Source organism: Malaclemys terrapin, chromosome 2 (assembly GCF_027887155.1).
Source record: "Malaclemys terrapin pileata isolate rMalTer1 chromosome 2, rMalTer1.hap1, whole genome shotgun sequence".
Lineage (NCBI taxonomy): Eukaryota > Metazoa > Chordata > Testudines > Emydidae > Malaclemys > Malaclemys terrapin.
This window is the reverse complement of record NC_071506.1, coordinates 165,247,242-165,261,964: the sequence shown is the minus strand read 5'-3', so window position 1 is coordinate 165,261,964 and position 14,723 is coordinate 165,247,242.

Here is a 14,723-nt window from a genome sequence, read left to right as displayed (position 1 = left end):
TTGGTATAGTGGCAGGTCAGGATATCAAGAAGTCAGGATCAGGTTATTGACAACAAGCAAATAACAAAGTTGAGAACAAACCAGGGTCAGAAACCAGAGTCTAGGGTTTCTAGCAAGATCTGGAGCAAAAGCAAGCAATCTGGCTACACAGTTGCTCAGACAATTCCCTATAAGGGTTTCCTGGTTTAAATGCTAGGATCAGCCAATCAGGGGGCTGTGAGGAGCTGCCATTCAGGCCCTGCTGTGTGGACTTCCTGCACAGGCTACCTCCACTGATTAACTCAGGTTAAAGTAATAACACTGGTCTACAATTTTTGAGAAGTCGTCTGCTTCAGAGATAAAATGTGCTATTTATTATGTATTTTCATGTGCTGAATTCAAATATGACAATTAAAACAATTGATTGGCTACTGTTTCTAAGATATTTAAGTTTTTACATTTTATGTCTATGTATATTGTGTAGATAGTAGAGTTTTAATCATAAATTGTAAACCTAGGTCTTTTCATGTGTTTATGGTTGCTTTACAGGATAATATTTCACCTGTCCTGTTTATGTAACACTTTAAAAATCAGCAAAAGGGTTATATAAATAAAATTTATTATGAAACAAAAGGCAAAAAACTATTATGTACATAGTTTAGTCCTATTCAGTGTCTACTCAGTGCTTCTTGGCTTGTCTCTTGTATTCATTAAATGGAGCATCTCTTGTCACTGTCCAGCAATAGTCTGGAAGCATTGATGGGCTCCATTTGCCCTGATAGCGTTTCTCCATTGTTGCAATGTCCTGGTGAAATCGCTCGCCGTGCTCATCGCTCACTTCTCCGCAGTTCGGTGGAAAAAAATCTAGATGAGAGTGCAAAAAATGTATCTTTAATGACATGTAGCAACCAAGGCTTTTGTATGCCTTGAGGAGGTTTTCCACCAACAACCTGTAGTTGTCTGCCTTGTTGTTTCCGAGAAAATTTTGGAAATTTTCCACGGAGGTACTTGAAAGCTGCTTGACAAAGTTCTTCATCAGACCCAGCTTGATGTGTAAGGGTGGTAACAAAATCTTCCTTGATTCAACAAGTGCTGGATGCTGAACACTTTTCCTCCCAGGCTCCAATGACTGTCGGAGTGGCCAGTCTTTCTTGATGTAGTGGGAATCTCTTGCACGACTATCCCATTCGCAGAGAAAACAGCAGTACTTTGTGTATCCAGTCTGCAGACCAAGCAAGAGAGCAACAACCTTCAAATCGCCACAAAGCTGCCACTGATGTTGGTCATAGTTTATGCACCTCAGGTTTCCTTCATATGGACTGCATGACCAACTGGAATTGATGGCAAAACATTGCCATTATGCAGTAAAGCAGCTTTAAGATTCGTCTTTGATGAATCAATGAACAGTCTCCACTCATCTGGATCGTGAACAATGTTGAGGGCTGCCATCACACCATTGATGTTGTTGCAGGCTACAAGATCACCTTCCATGAAGAAGAATGGGACAAGATCCTTTTGATGGTCACAGAACATGGAAACCCTAACATCACCTGCCAGGAGATTCCACTGCTGTAGTCTGGAGCCCAACAGCTCTGCCTTACTCTTGGGTAGTTCCAAATCCCTGACAAGGTTATTCAGTTCACCTTGTGTTATGAGGTGTGGTTCAGAGGAGGAGGATGGGAGAAAATGTGGGTCCTGTGACACTGATGGTTCAGGACCAGAAGTTTCATCCTCTTCCTCTTCCTCATCTGACTCAAGTGAGAATGATTCTGGTGCATCAGGAACCGGCAGTCCTTCTCCGTGGGGTACTGGGCGTATAGCTGATGGAATGTTTGGATAATGCACAGTCCCCTTTTTCTTCTTTGACACACCTTTCCCAACTGGAGGCACCATGCAGAAGTAACAATTGCTGGTATGATCTGTTGGCTCTCTCCAAATCATTGGCACTGCAAAAGGCATAGATTTTCTTTTCCTGTTCAACCACTGGCGAAGATGTGTTGCACAAGTGTTGCAGCATATGTGTGGGGCCCACCTCTTGTCCTGATCTCCAATTTTGCAGCCAAAATAAAAGTAATAGACTTTCTTAACCATAGTGGTTATACTGCGCTTTTGTGATGCAAAAGTCACTTCACCACAAACATAGCAGAAGTTATCTGCACTGTTCACACAAGTACGAGGCATCTCTGCTCACTTTGGCTAAACTGAAATGTGTCCCTTTGCAAAATCAAACACTGACAAATAAGAGAGCACGACACTGTATGATTTCTAGAGCTGATATAGGGCAATTTGTTCAGCAGAGTGATGTAAGCTTCGTTATGATTGCATCATCCATGACTTCTAGGAATAACATGAGTGCATAACTGGCTGCATAACCGTACTCAGAGAGTTGTTATTAATGGTTCCCAATCCTGCTGGAAAGGCGTAACGAGTGGGGTACCGCAGGGGTCTGTTTTGGGACCGGCTCTGTTCAATATCTTCATCAACGACTTAGATATTGGCATAGAAAGTACGCTTATTAAGTTTGCGGATGATACCAAACTGGGAGGGATTGCAACTGCTTTGGAGGACAGGGTCATAATTCAAAATGATCTGGACAAATTGGAGAAATGGTCTGAGTTAAACAGGATGAAGTTTAACAAAGACAAATGCAAAGTGCTCCACTTAGGAAGGAAAAATCAATTTCACACATACAGAATGGGAAAAGACTGTCTAGGAAGGAGTACGGCAGAAAGGGATCTAGGGGTTATAGTGGACCACAAGCTAAATATGAGTCAACAGTGTGATGCTGTTGCAAAAAAAGCAAACATGATTCTGGGATGCATTAACAGGTGTGTTGTGAGCAAGACACGAGAAGTCATTCTTCCGCTCTACTCTGCTCTGGTTAGGCCTCAGCTGGAGTATTGTGTCCAGTTCTGGGCGCCGCATTTTAAAAAAGATGTGGAGAAATTGGAAAGGGTCCAAAGAAGAGCAACAAGAATGATTAAAGGTCTTGAGAACATGACCTATGAAGGAAGGCTGAAAGAACTGGGTTTGTTTAGTTTGGAAAAGAGAAGACTGAGAGGGGACATGATAGCAGTTTTCAGGTATCTAAAAGGGTGCCATAAGGAGGAGGGAGAGAACTTGTTCACCTTAGCCTCTAAGGATAGAACCAGAAACAATGGGTTTAAAATGCAGCAAGGGAGGTCTAGGTTGGACATTAGGAAAAAGTTCCTAACTGTCAGGGTGGTTAAACACTGGAACAAATTGCCTAGGGAGGTTGTGGAATCTCCGTCTCTGGAGATATTTAAGAGTAGGTTAGATAAATGTCTATCAGGGATGGTCTAGACAGTATTTGGTCCTGCCATGCGGGCAGGGGACTGGACTCGATGACCTCTCGAGGTCCCTTCCAGTCCTATAATCTATGAATCTATGAATCTATGAAAAAACATGATGCAATTCATATCATGTATGACGTAATACCAGCTTCAGATTGCATCATTCATTGTTTTGCCTAAAAAGCAAGTACTGTCCAAACCCAGTCATAGATTTATTCATAGATCCAGTCAAAGATGTATTTTAGTCATTTCTGGTTTAAATTGAGATCCCTTCCCTTTATAACTTACTTATCCTCCGCCATTCCCAAGTCAAGGGTCATATATACTGACCCAATAGCATATCTTGAAAACCAGAGCCAATCAACAATTTTAAGCATAATTTTCGTTCTCAGTGACCCAGAATTAGTAAAGTTTGACTACATTTATTTCAGAAGCATTTTGGCTGTAGAGCAGTGTAATCTGAGCTTTTGTCTCTTTAAAGGAGCAACAAACCTTGTTAATTCTCTAAGTGTTCTAGGGGAGGGATGGATACTACAGGACAGAAAATTTAGGGGAAATTCAGGACTGGGTGTGTGTTGGGGTCATCCTGTAAGTAGTAACCAAGGCTGGAGACCTGGGTGGGGCTGTTAAATTGTAGGCAAACTGCTGGGGTCAGAGTGCTGAACCAGGCTGCACAGCACACATTCAGGGAACTGCATGCTTGTCTGCGAGCTGTTGGTGTCCAGGCTATGAGAAAAAGCAGCAAAGCATTTAAGGCTCACAGGGTTACAGGACAGGTGGTGACACAACTTGTCTGGGTTGAAACTCAAATCATGACCACAATATACTAACTGCAGCAGCTTTATGTCTATGTAACTTGCGTCAATAAAAGTTAGTAGTGTAGACATTGCCTATGTGTGCTATTCTTCTTTCTCCCCTTTTGTGTGTGTTTGTCTTGTTTTGTCTTTTGGGAAACAGGATCTTTAACAAGAACAGCAACAATGACAGCTAGAGTCCATTCCAACTATCTTCTTCTCTTTTTCCCCAAAAGGACAGTTATTGTCCTATTTAATAACATCTAAGAGACTGCCAAACAAGGAGGGTTTTTTCTTCTAAAAACTCTCTTCAACTAAAGGCAACAAAGGTGGTCCTTGAGTGGGCCTGACTGGTATATAAGGGTAGTCAGCAGTGAACCAGCTGAGGGCGAACAGCAGAGGCTAACAGAGGGAGTTTGCCTGGGAGCTGTCCGAGAGGAGGTACGCTAAGTGCTGCATTAGGGGGACTGTGTTGGTGAGTATCTGAGTGTCTGCTGCTGGGACAGTTGGTCAGTTTGACCGTGTGCTTGATTGCTTGCTTGTTTGTTTGAAAAGTGTGAATTGGGAGTGCTTTGTTCCAGGTGGGCCTTGAGTGGGCCTGACTGGTATATAAGGGCAGTCAGCAGCAAACCAGCTGAGCGGCGAACAGAGGGAGTTTGCCTGGGAGTTCGCTTGGGGAGAGCTCACTGAGGCTTTCATCTGCAGGTTCCTCTGAGTATTTCCTGCAACAGCTGAGGAAGCTCTTAAGAGGATGGCGATATGGAAGGTGAGCGATCAGCTGTTGTAACCTGCACAGGTTGTGCCATGTTTGTCTTTCTTCCACAGGACAGAAGCGACTTTGTACTCCATATTGGTCTCCATATTGGAAGAGAAGGTTCGAAGGCTGGAGAAACAAGTATCGACTCTGCGTTGCATAAGGGAAAATGAAGATTTCCTGGACAGACGTCAGAAGATGCTTCTACGGCCACAATGTTCCGAAGTTTCAGAGCAGGCGCAGCAGGGACAGAAGGATTGTGAAGAGGTTTGGCAGCATGTGACCTCCAGAAGGAGAAAGAGGAGTGTCCATGCACCAGCAATGGAGATACAGGTGAGCAATCATTTCCATGTTCTCTCTACAGGTCCTAATGAGGAGAGTGGACTAGATGACCCATCTGAGGGAAGGGAGCAGAAGGAGACTCCACCAATTGGAAGACAAAAGATGCACTGTCCTAGGGATGCGGGTTCCACGACCACCACTCCCAAGAGGAGGAGGAGGGTGGTGGTGGTCGGGGACTCCCTCCTCAGGGGGACTGAGTCATCTATCTGCCGCCCCGACCAGGAAAACCGAGAGGTCTGCTGCTTGCCCAGAGCTAGGATACACGATGTGACGGAGAGACTGCCGAGACTCATCAAGCCCTCAGATCGCTACCCCTTCCTGCTTCTCCACGTGGGCACCAATGATACTGCCAAGAATGACCTTGAGCGGATCACTGCAGATTATGTGGCTCTGGGAAAAAGGATAAAGGAGTTTGAGGCGCAAGTGGTGTTCTTGTCCATCCTCCCTGTGCAAGGAAAAGGCCTGGGTAGAGACCGTCAAATCGTGGAAGTCAACGAATGGCTATGCAGGTGGTGTCGGAGAGAAGGCTTTGGATTCTTCGACCATGGGATGGTGTTCCAAGAAGGAGGAGTGCTAGGCAGAGACGGGCTCCACCTAACGAAGAGAGGGAAGAGCATCTTTGCCAGCAGGCTGGCTAACCTAGTGAGGAGGGCTTTAAACTAGGTTCACCGGGGGAAGGAGACCAAAGCCCTGAGGTAAGTGGGGAAATGGGATCCTGGGAGGAAGCACAAGCAGGAGAGCGCAAGAGGGGAGGACTCCTGTCTCATACTGAGAAAGAGGGACGATCGATGAGTTATCTTAAGTGCCTATACACAAATGCAAGAAGCCTGGGAAACAAGCAGGGAGAACTGGAAGTCCTGGCACAGTCAGGGAACTATGATGCGATTGGAATAACAGAGACTTGGTGGGATAACTCACATGACTGGAGTACTATTGTGGATGGACATAAATTGTTCAGGAAGGACAAGCAGGGCAGAAAAGGTGGGGGAGTGGCATTGTATGTAAGAGAGGAGTATGACTGCTCAGAGCTCCGGTATGAAACTGCAGAAAAACCTGAGATTCTCTGGATAAAGTTGAGAAGTGTGAGCAACAAGGGTGATGTCGTGGTTGGAGTCTGCTATAAACCACCAGACCGGGGGGATGAGGTGGACGAGGCTTTCTTCTGGCAACTAGCAGAAGTTGCTAGATCGCAGGCCCTGGTTCTCATGGGAGACTTTAATCACCCTGATATCTCCTGGGAGAGCAATACAGCGGTGCACAGACAATCCAGGAAGTTTTTGGAAAGTGTAGGGGACAATTTCCTGGTGCAAGTGCTGGAGGAACCAACTAGGGGCAGAGCTTTTCTTGACCTGCTGCTCACAAACAGGGAAGAATTAGTAGGGGAAGCAAAAGTGGATGGGAATCTGGGAGGCAGTGACCATGAGATGGTCGAATTCAGGATCCTGACACAAGGAAGAAAGGAGAGCAGCAGAATACGGACCCTGGACTTCAGAAAAGCAGACTTTGACTCCCTCAGGGAACAGATGGGCAGGATCCCCTGGGAGAATAACATGAAGGGCAAAGGGGTCCAGGAGAGCTGGCTGTATTTTAAAGAATCCTTTTTGAGGTTGCAGGAACAAACCATCCCGATGTGTAGAAAGAATAGTAAATATGGCAGGCAACCAGCTTGGCTAAACAGTGAAATCCTTGCTGATCTTAAACGCAAAAAAGAAGCTTACAAGAAGTGGAAGATTGGACAAATGACCAGGGAGGAGTATAAAAATATTGCTCAGGCATGCCGGAGTGAAATCAGGAAGGCCAAATCACACTTGGAGTTGCAGTTAGCAAGAGATGTTAAGAGTAACAAGAAGGGTTTCTTCAGGTATGTTAGCAACAAGAAGAAAGTCAAGGAAAGTGTGGGCCCCTTACTGAATGAGGGAGGCAACCTAGTGACCGAGGATGTGGAAAAAGCTAATGTACTCAATGCTTTTTTTGCCTCTGTCTTCATGAACAAGGTCAGCTCCCAGACTGCTGCACTGGGCAGCACAATATGGGGAGAAGGTGACCAGCCCTTTGTGGAGAAAGAAGTGGTTCGGGACTATTTAGAAAAATTGGACGTGCACAAGTCCATGGGGCCGGATGCGCTGCATCCGAGGGTGCTAAAGGAGTTGGCGGATGAGATTGCAGAGCCATTAGCCATTATTTTTGAAAACTCATGGCGATTGGGCGAGGTCCCAGATGACTGGAAAAAGGCTAATGTAGTGCCCCTCTTTAAAAAAGGGAAGGAGGAGGATCCGGGGAACTATAGGCCAGTCAGCCTCACCTCAGTCCCTGGAAAAATCTTGGAGCAGGTCCTCAAGGAATCAATTATGAAACACTTAGAGGAGAGGAAAGTGATCAGGAACAGTCAGCATGGATTCACCAAGGGGAAGTCGTGCCTGACTAACCTAATTGCCTTCTATGATGAGATAACTGGCTCTATGGATGAGGGGAAAGCAGTGGATGTGTTATTCCTTGACTTTAGCAAAGCTTTTGATACGGTCTCCCACAGTATTCTTGCCGCCAAGTTAAAGAAGTATGGGCTGGATGAATGGACTGTAAGGTGGATAGAAAGCTGGCTAGATCGTCGGGCTCAACGGATAGTGATCAATGGCTCCATGTCTAGTTGGCAGCCGGTTTCAAGTGGAGTGCCCCAAGGGTCGGTCCTGGGGCCGGTTTTGTTTAATATCTTTATTAATGATCTGGAGGATGGTGTGGACTGCACTCTCAGCAAGTTTGCAGATGACAGTAAACTAGGAGGCGTGGTAGATACACTAGAGGGTAGGGATCGGATACAGGGAGACCTAGACAAATTAGAGGATTGGGCCAAAAATAACCTGATGAGGTTCAACAAGGACAAGTGCAGAGTTCTGCACTTAGGACGGAAGAATCCCATGCACTGCTACAGACTAGGGACCGAATGGCTCGGTAGCAGTTCTGCAGAAAAGGACCTAGGGGTCACAGTGGACGAGAAGCTGGATATGAGTCAACAGTGTGCTCTTGTTGCCAAGAAGGCTAATGGCATTTTGGGCAGTATAAGTAGGGGCATTGCCAGCAGATCGAGGAACATGATCGTTCCCCTTTAGTCAACATTGGTGAGGCCTCATCTGGAATACTGTGTCCAGTTTTGGGCCCCACACTACAAGAAGAATGTGGAAAAATTGGAAAGAGTCCAGCGAAGGGCAACAAAAATGATTAGGGGTCTGGAGCACATGACTTATGAGGAGAGGCTGAGGGAACTGGGATTGTTTAGTCTCCAGAAGAGAAGAATGAGGGGGGATTTGATAGCAGCCTTCAACTATCTGAAGGGGGGTTCCAAAGAGGATGGAGTTCAGCTGTTCTCAGTGGTGGCAGATGACAGAACAAGGAGCAATGGTCTCAAGTTGCAGTGCGGGAGGTCCAGGTTGGATATTAGGAAACACTATTTCACTAGGAGGGTGGTGAAGCACTGGAATGTGTTACCTAGGGAGGTGGTGGAGTCTGCTTCCTTGGAGGTTTTTAAGGCCCAGCTTGACAAAGCTCTGGCTGGGATGATTTAGTTGGGGATTGGTCCTGCTTTGAGCAGGGGGTTGGACTAGATGACCTCCTGAGGTCCCTTCCAACCCTGATATTCTATGATTCTATGATTCTATTATAAGGATATTGTTAAAATGAAAGTCTTACTTAATACTTTCCATTTCAAATGCTTTAACTGTTTTCCTTTTTTTTTCTGTATCTTTAATAAAAGGTAAAATGATGTTTAATTGTGTGTTTGTCATAGTATTAAGAAGGCTGAGGTCTCTATATACCAAACCCTGCGTAACACAGTTTAATGTTGGACCGTGACTAGGTTATGTAAACATCTTTTACCCTTTGAGTTTGGACCATGTATTCATTCTAAATGAATATAACACCACATTCCTCCCACACACACACAATATAGACCGGTACTTAAGGAGTATCTCATCCTGATCTCTGGTTTGATTCAGTGGTTTTTAATTACACACTCCTGGGCAGGCGCGTCACCAGGTTTTTTGCCGCCCTAGGCAGCGGAAGGTCCCGCCCCGAACAGAGGCGACGGAAGGTCCCGCCCTCGAAATATTGCCGACAACCGGGGCGGCCGAAGATCTGGCCGCCGCGTTCGCCAACCCCCAAATGTTAGCGCCCTAGGTGATCGCCTAGGTCGCCTAATGGGTTGCGCCAGCCCTGCTCCTGGGCATTGTAAGTTAATACATTGGTGCAGATGCAATAAAAATTCGGAAAATACAGAAGGCATCAGGATCTAATGGGTTTTTGGCTAAATTTCTACAACTCGTTAAGAAATATTTATAGTGAAGTGTTTCCTATAAAATTGACATTCAGAGATAGGCAATGAAAATGATTAGAGGAATGGAAAATTTCCATATGAAGATTGATTGAAAAGATAGAGACTCTACTTTAGAATGGAGATGAGTAAGAGGACCACTAATAGGCATAATGCAACCTTTAACTGAGCTGGTTAGGAAGAAGCTTGCCCTATGGTCAATATGTGATACACAGGTTCCTCAGCAAAGGGTCTCCTTTTCTTTGCAAACAACTCTCACCTTAGATCTAACAAACTCACTACACCAGACATGTCTTGCAGGATATTTCTCCATAAAGAATAGCATGTAAGGTATCTAGAGATAGCTTGTAACTTGTTAAGATTCATAATCATTGTGAGATGTATGCATGGGTAACATTTAAGTAATAATGTAATTATGCTGAAAATATACTTTATGGACTTGGAGTAAAAGTTAATCAAGGATAAAATGTCTCAGTGATGGCCCATTCACGCAGGAGGGAGTTGTCACTCTGTCCTGTTCAGCTGATGATGTAATGCAAGGCTTAATGGTCTAGCTTGCCTTGCTCTATCCCAAGACTTAACAATGGAAAACCATCAGAAACAACTGAAACCACTTGGAGATAAAAAAAAGTAATATTATAACAGACAATCACCCTGCATAGGAATAAATACAAAGGACTATTTCCGTATAAGAGGGGGTTTGGAAAAGCACTCTGTATCCTTTCATCTTGGGGATTGGGAACAGTCTCACAAAAAATTGGATCCTGGTTCCTGTGAAGCCTGTCTACTTTATTCCTTAAGAAACAGGGGCGGCTCTAGGCACCAGCAAAGCAAGCACCTGCTTGGAGCAGCCCATTTGCAGGAGCGGCAGGGATCCAGCATGGGAGCTGAGAACCAACAGGGGGCCCTGGGAGCTGTAGTTCCTTGGTTAGCTCCCTGCCTATAGAGCCAGCCCTGGAGCAGGGAAAGAACTACATTTCCCAGCATTCCCTTGGCCACTACCAACAGGAAAGAGGGGGAGGGAGTGAGGTAGCTGAGACCTCATGCTGCAGCCTGCCCTGAATGGAGAGCTGCACTGTGAGTAGGGATACCATATTTTAACATTAAAAAAATAGGACACTCCATAGGGAGGGAGGGTAACCTCACCCTGCCACCATCTACTCCCTCCGACTGCCCCCCACAGAAACCCCAACTCATCCAACCCCCCGTCCCCTGATCACCCCCCCCCAGGACCCTACCCCCTATCTAAGCGCCGCTGCTCCTTGTCCCCTGATTGCCCCCTCCTGGGACCCCTGCCCCTAACTGCCCCTTGGGACCCCATCTAAGCCTCCCTTCTCCTTGTCCCCAACTGCCTCTTCCTGAGACACCCCCTGCAACTTTCACCCTAGGACCCCACCCCCTACCTGTCCCCTGACAAACCCCCGGGACTCCCATGCCTATCCAACCGCTGCCTGTTCTCTGACTGCCCCCCCAACCCCTGACCCATATAACCCCCCCTTCTCCCTGCCCCTGACTGCCCCCCCCCCGATTCTCTGCCCCATCCAACCCCCCAGCCCCCTTACCTTGCGACTCAGACCACCGTGTCTGGCTCCGCGCAGCGCCAGACACACTGCTGCATACATGCTGCCGTGCTCCCCCGCAGAGCCACAGCACCCTTCCCCCCTCCCGCAGCACCTGCCTTCCAGATTTGAACACCTCAAAATTCAGGAGTGCTCAAGCTCAGTTTGGGCAGCTGTTATTTCATTTCTCCCAAATCAAATATACTGATCCACTGTAACTTGCTGTAGAAAAAGTAGGATAAAATTGAGCAAGAAATGCTTCCCAGTGGTTATTAGGACTGGAATTGCTATTTTCAACAGCCATTGCCTTTTTTGTTTGTTTGTTTGTTTGTTTGTTTGTGTAAAAGGAAGACAGTGATATTGCATTGGCAAATTCCCCATAGAAAGAAAGAGTGGAACAAAAGAATAATAAAGGCACCTCAACTTTTCCTAGGGTGACCAGATGTCCCGATTTTTATAGGGACAGTCCCGATTTTTGGGTCTTTTTCTTATATAGGCTTCTATTACCCTCCACCCCGTCCCGATTTTTCACATTTGCTGTCTGGTCACCCTAACTTTTCCTCATTTATGTAGGACAGTCTTACCCAATCACACAAGCTGAAAATTGTTCCACTTTACTGCACTTCTGTAACCATATGGGAACCAATCCTCTCTGTGTTCTGTGCACATCTAAAATTCCTGATGAATGACCTGCCGTGGGAGCGAGTTACCAGTGACCCAGGTCTGCGGCAGAAGGAGGGTGCAGGTGGGGAGGGGAGAGAGCCCAGGTCTGGGGCGGCAGGAGGTGTGTGTGGGGGGCAATGGTGGGGGGGGAATGAGGGAGCCCAGAGCTGGGGCAACAGGGGGTGTGGGTGGGGGGGGGGAGAACCCAGGGCTGAGGCAGCAGGGGGGTGCAGCGAGGAGCCCAGAGCTGGGACTGGGGGGGCAGCCAAAAATTTTTTTGCTTGGGGCGGCAAAAAACCTAGAGCCAGCCCTGTTAGGAAAGGTGACTAATTAATAACTGTAGACCCAAGTTTGTGTTTTATTATTTTATTGTGTATTTTAACCATTTGTTTCCACAATTCTCTCTTGTTTCTAGTCAACTCTCCATTTTTTCTTCAATTCTTTCTTTTGTTTTATTATAAGTATTGAACAGTGTTGTGTGTTATACAGGAGCGGTGATTTAAACTGGTAAACTGAGTACACTGCCCTTTGGGCAGTGCTGAGGATCTGGGAATTCTGTGAGTAGCCAGGGAAAGGGGCTGGATATCACAAAGAAATGATTCAAAGTGACTCTGGGACTGGGTGCACCTATTGTTAATCTGCAAGAAACAGGTCTGGCATTGCCCAGAGAAGAGTGCTTGAGTGGCTGAAAGGCTGGTGGTATAAGGGAGCTTACGCCCAGACACCACACACCACACTGTTTTGCTGGTGACAAGAGGAGGTAACAAAGTGACTCTGTGGCCTGGGTGTCCCAAGAATGGCCACACAGGTTATTCCATAGCTGCCAAATTTAGGGTTTCTTGTACCTTCCTCTGAAACATTTGGTACTGGCATCTGTAATACAGGAAACAGGACTAGAAGGACCATTGGTGTGATCCAATGGCAATTCCCTTGATCATATTTAACCATCTTTTATTCTATCCTGTCTCTAGACAGGGCATGTCAAAATCTTGCTGCTTTTTCCTTCACATTTACAAGATCCAGACCTTTTTCTGTCTTCATCATCAAAATTCAGTTTCAAATTATCTTCCATCTTGACCCTAGAATGGGCCAGGTAATAGGCTGGCAGTCCAGCACTTCTTTTTGAGGATGCCATCTTTTTTTCCAGAATCTCAGCTTTCATTTTTTTTTTTTAAAAGTAAGTTTTAAAAATATTTCTAGCTCTTATGATTGCACAGAAAATGTTGAAAACACAGAACAAATGTAACCAGTTCAACTGTGTGTGCCTTAAACTAAACCATTTGAAACAATAGCTCTGAGAGGTGTAAACTGCCCAGTTACCTCAAAACTCCAATACCCCCACAGCAGCCCCCTAACTCCATACCCCCAAAACAAAACCTTAATCTCCACCTGAAGACAGCCTCCTCTGTCCCCGAAAACAAACACCCAACTCCCCAGGGAAACAACCCCTCCCCCGAACTCAAATATCCAATTATAATTTAAATGTCAATATTAACTATTGCATCGATTTCAAAGTATTTAGACATGTGAAAAGGATCACAGATCTGTATAATCTACCACAGCGGTTCTCAACTGTCCGCCCATGGCCCCCTGGGGGTCCATGAGCCCTTTCAAGAGGTCCATGGGGCCCTGTGGCTGAAACCGACAGTCTCTACGCAAAAGAATTAATGGACACAAATCTGACATCAGGAATCAAAATACTCAAAAACCAGTGGGAGAACACTTTAACCTGTCTGGTCATTCAGTGACAGACCTGCGGGTGGCTATATTACAACAGAAAAACTTCAAAAACAGACTCCAAAGAGAGACTGCTGAGCTAGAATTGATATGCAAAGTAGACACAATCAACTCCGGTTTGAATAAGGACTGGGAATGACTGAGCCATTACAAACATTGACTCTATCTCCCCTTGTAAGTATTCTCACACTTATTATCAAACTGTCTGTACTGGGCTAGCTTGATTATCACTTCAAAAGTTTTTTTTCTCTTAATTAATTGGCCTCTCAGAGTTGGTAAGACAACTCCCACCTGTTTATGCTCTCTGTATGTGTGTATATATATCTCCTCAATATATGTTCCATTCTATATGCATCCGAAGAAGTGGGCTGTAGTCCACGAAAGCTTATGCTCTAATAAATTTGTTAGTCTCTAAGGTGCCACAAGTACTCCTGTTCTTCTTTTTGCAGACTCCGAGCCTTAGCACTCCCCGTGAGGCTGAAGCCCCGATCCCCACCAGCACCCTCTGTGGAGCTGAAGCTGGGAGGCACAGGGCTGAAGCCCTGATCCCCACCAGCGCCCTCTGCGGGGCTGAAGTTGGGAGGCGCGGGGCTGAAGCCCCGAGCTCTGTTGTGTGGTGGCACAAACAGCTCCCTGGCAGAATTTCCTATCCAGGCTGTACTTACTGATCATGCTCACCCGAACTGAGCAGGCTCTGTAGGTAACTGCTATTGGTGGGAAAATGTGCCTGCTGCTGTTTTTACCATTACACCGGGCAGTATGGGGCAGCTGCTGCTCTGGCTGGTGCCATGGAGCAGGCAGCCACAGCATTCCCTCCTCTCCTGCTGGTGCCCCAGGTTGAAGCTGGTCCTCAGCTCCTGAGTCCCAGCCCCCTTTGCTCCTGCAGAGGCAGCCAGTAAGAGCCGCCCGGGTGGGGAGACCCTCTGTGGCTGGCAGACCCCTCCAGGAACAGGGACCCAGCACACAGCCCCTAGTATCCCCCTCCCTGTACACAAACCCAGCTACCCCCTTCCCTGCACCCTGAGCTACCTGCACAGCCCCCAGCCACCCCCCTCTGTGCTACTCTGTGCGCACACAGCCCAATACCCCCTCTGCACCTTGAGCTACCCCATCTGCACGCAGCCCCTAGCTACTCTTCTCTGCACCCTGAGCTACCCCATCTGCACGCAGCCCCTAGCTACTCTTCTCTGCACCCTGAGCTACCCCACTGCCTGAACACAGCCCTAGTTACTCCATCCGTGTGCCCTAAACTGTTGAGTT